The 3,330-nt window shown below is 40.0% G+C and overlaps 1 protein-coding gene across 1 annotated transcript in view; it reads right to left on the bottom strand.

Moving 5' to 3' along the window:
* LOC142336637 (uncharacterized) overlaps nt 1–1,806 on the bottom strand; it is a 54,072-nt gene extending 52,266 nt beyond the window's left edge. Inside the window, exon 1 of the mRNA XM_075385546.1 lies at nt 1,381–1,806. The gene's annotated coding sequence lies outside the window, so the exon portion shown is untranslated. The remainder of the gene's footprint in view (nt 1–1,380) is intronic.
* Between the last annotated feature and the right edge of the window lie 1,524 nt (nt 1,807–3,330).

The raw sequence follows: 3,330 nt of genomic DNA, 5'->3' as shown, positions 1-3,330 counted from the left end.
CGACTAGACGAGACGTTACTGACCCGAGTTTTCTCTAACTGGTGCCCTCACTGACTCCAAAACCGAATCCGATGTGGATCCCTTACAGACCACACTACTTCTTTTGACAGGGATTGACACATTCAACAAATTTTAATCTTCAATCTAGTGTTCATATAAAACTCTTAACCCCGGATGGATGCGCAAATGAAAGACTATATTGTGATTTCTTCATCAATCACAGACTGGGAAGACTCTATTTTCTTTTAAATAAAGCATGCTACACCATTTTACGTATTCTAATATTTGGACACCATTTGTATAATGCACAAATGTGTATGTTTTCCTAAGTTGGTAAGTCTGGCACACGCTGTATGAAAATCTGCTTCACACGCAAAAGTATGTTACCCTGTTTATACAAACTTTAAGGCTCTGGGCCTTAATATGTCTCAACAAAATAATCGCTTTCGTGAAAAGGAAACACTTTCTACTTATATTGATTTTTCGTGTCAGCTTAATTTGCTTTAGGTAATTATCCGTTTTTTTATTACAATATATCGAAAACACTTTCAATATTCAAACATACCAATAGTCGTTGAAAAAAGTAAGAAACGGATGACATTGAATACCAATGATATCAACTACCCAGGTCGAGGAAAAATCTGAAAAATACGTTAGATTAGCAGTGAAAAATTGTTTTTTTTCACCGCAAATTTTGTACATATTTTTTAGGTGAAATGCGGAGAACTTATGTAATTTCACCGCTTGTGTAAGCGGTGAACTTAAAAAAATTCACCACGTTTTACCGCATACTACAAATTACCGGACTTACACGGATTCGGATTGGCGGTGAAATTACAAATTTCAGCGGTGAAATGTGGTAATCTTTTGTAAGTTCGCCGCTTACTCTAGGCTTACATAAATTCACCGCTTAAAAAATTTCAAAAAGATGTATGATTATTCGTGGGTAAATTTTCCGAGCGTCTTTTAATAAATGTATCTTAACTTCGTTGGACAAAAATCAACTCGTTGGACAAAAAGTGTTTTCTAAGCGGTGAAATTATGTAATTTGACCCCTAATTTAAGCGGTGAATTGATGTAATTTAACCGCTAAATTTAGCTCTGAAATTATGTAATTTCACCGCTACCAGGCGATAAAGTTTTTTTCACCGCATTCACCGCCTGATGTATATAATGTCACCGAATTCACCGCTTCTCTTACATAAATTTGCGTTAAATGACAATGAAACCTCGACCCGGCTAATGCTCAATTGCAGTTTTTAAACAACTTAATTGTGAATCAAAGATTTGTAGAACCTTCTCATTGTTTAGGAAATCAGTTCACATTTTAGCTCAAAAACTTTTTATCGCCAAAATTAGCGACATTTTGAAACCACTCACCTGTTTTGGATGAAATGTTGTTAGTGCTAAGACGAATAGAACTGAATTGGAGCTGTGGCAAGAACAGACGACGTCCCCGAACAAAATTTCCCTGTTTGGAAGTATGGATACAATGGAAAGAGATAAAAACAAGGTAACTCTAATTCCCGGGATTGAACACACAATCAGAGGGCAAATAAAGGAAAAGGGTGAAAATAAGCAACTGTGATTATTACTCAATTGTGCCCATAATGCGCGTGAACAAATTATTTGAAGTGGGGCTGAAATGGAGACAATTTAAGAATATGTGCTGAAGTAAAATTAGAATAAGTATGTGGAATGAATTCGAGTGAAGGCTACACTGCTACACGTTGCTTGTCGTTCAAAGCGCAAATAGGAGCAATAGATTTTGAATAGTATTTATTCACCATGCGAGCGCCCAATGGGGGGGGGGGGGTTGGATGTCCTAATGTACCAAAGAAAGAGAAGACAGCCGCTACAAAACAATCGCAAAAGCGTTTCAATCGACGTGTAGAGTTTTAAAGGGGACATGGGCTTTTACCAACTGTGGTTAAACTACCAGTGCAAAACAGCAGTAGAAGAAAGATAGAATTAGGGCGAAATCACTACCCTCTATTTAATATAACTTTTTCCATATACTGTCCCTATGGCCTAGTGAGTGCTAGGAAAATTGGCCGACAGGGCGTTTAGCCGACAAGGAAAAAATGAGAAATTTAGCCGACAGTTTTATCATAATTGGTCATAAAAGTCCTATTGGTCCATAACTTGGTCCATAAAAGTCTCAGTAGTTCGGTTGTGATAGATTCATATCAAGTCCCACGGGCCGCTGAGGCATGGCCATGACCCGCGAGGCATGGGCAGATGCGGTAAAATACGGTCCGACCACGGATAGACCTTCGTTACTCTAGTTGATGAAATAACTGCGGTATATTTGTCCGCTTACGAAAGTGTTTTAAATTGGCCAATCACAGCTTCAGATTAAGTTTTATTGCTCATTTTACTTAAATTGTCGGTTAAATTTCTCATTTTTTGGTTGTCGGCTAAACGCCCTGTCGGCCAATACGGCGGCCACCGGCCTAGTGGGTGCTCTGTGGCTGTATGGCTCCATGGTTGCACAGTGGTCGTATAAAATTCAAGCACAAACTGAAAAGTGAGACGTGTATGGACTTTTTATATTCCAATGAAAATACCTATCGCAATATTACAATGCAATACAAGTCCCAGAGGAGCTCATGGTCTCCTGTCCATGCATGCATGCGTAGGTACATGTGTGCTTGTATGCGTATGTATGTGCTGTGTGTATGCTACGAAACACTTGATATAGTAGATTGATTGCATGGTACAATTAGCCGAAAGCCCTGACGAAAGCTCCTGCTCTGTCATGTTTATCATTACAACACATACACAATGACCCCAATTTTTCCCAATATCCATTTTTCATCCAACATTCTGGCATTTTGGGATCATCAAAGGGATCTTTTCAACAATTGCCCCCCCCCTTTTGCAAAGGGGGGGGGGGGGCTATTCTTGAATAGAATTTAAGCGAGCGATTTATTAACCAATCAAAGGCGACTAACAACTTTCCGCGTATGCGCATACTATGTTAAACTGAATAGAGTAAAATACGCCATGCTATGCCAATTAGCCGAATTGGAATACAAAGCGAATAGAATTTCCGACTGGCGGGTCGGTGGGGCGTCGCGGCTTCGCCCTGATAACCGACCCGCGATTTCCGGATTACATCCCACAGCGCATGAGAGGCATGGCCATTGACAGCGGTCCGCAATTGCGCTCAAACTCATATTCGGCTACATTAACCGTAGGCCGAGTAATATTGTCGTATAAAGTATAGCAGAGAAGGGGGGCGATTCTCTACTAGGTACCAAAGGGGGGGGGGGGCAATTGTTGAAAAGATCCCATCAAAGTTTTGCTTTTCTCCCAACTGCATTA

The sequence above is a fragment of the Convolutriloba macropyga genome, chromosome 3, assembly GCF_964194025.1.
Source record: "Convolutriloba macropyga chromosome 3, txConMacr16.3, whole genome shotgun sequence".
Classification (NCBI taxonomy): Eukaryota; Metazoa; Xenacoelomorpha; order Acoela; family Convolutidae; genus Convolutriloba; species Convolutriloba macropyga.
This window is presented reverse-complemented; position numbering and strand designations above follow the sequence as displayed.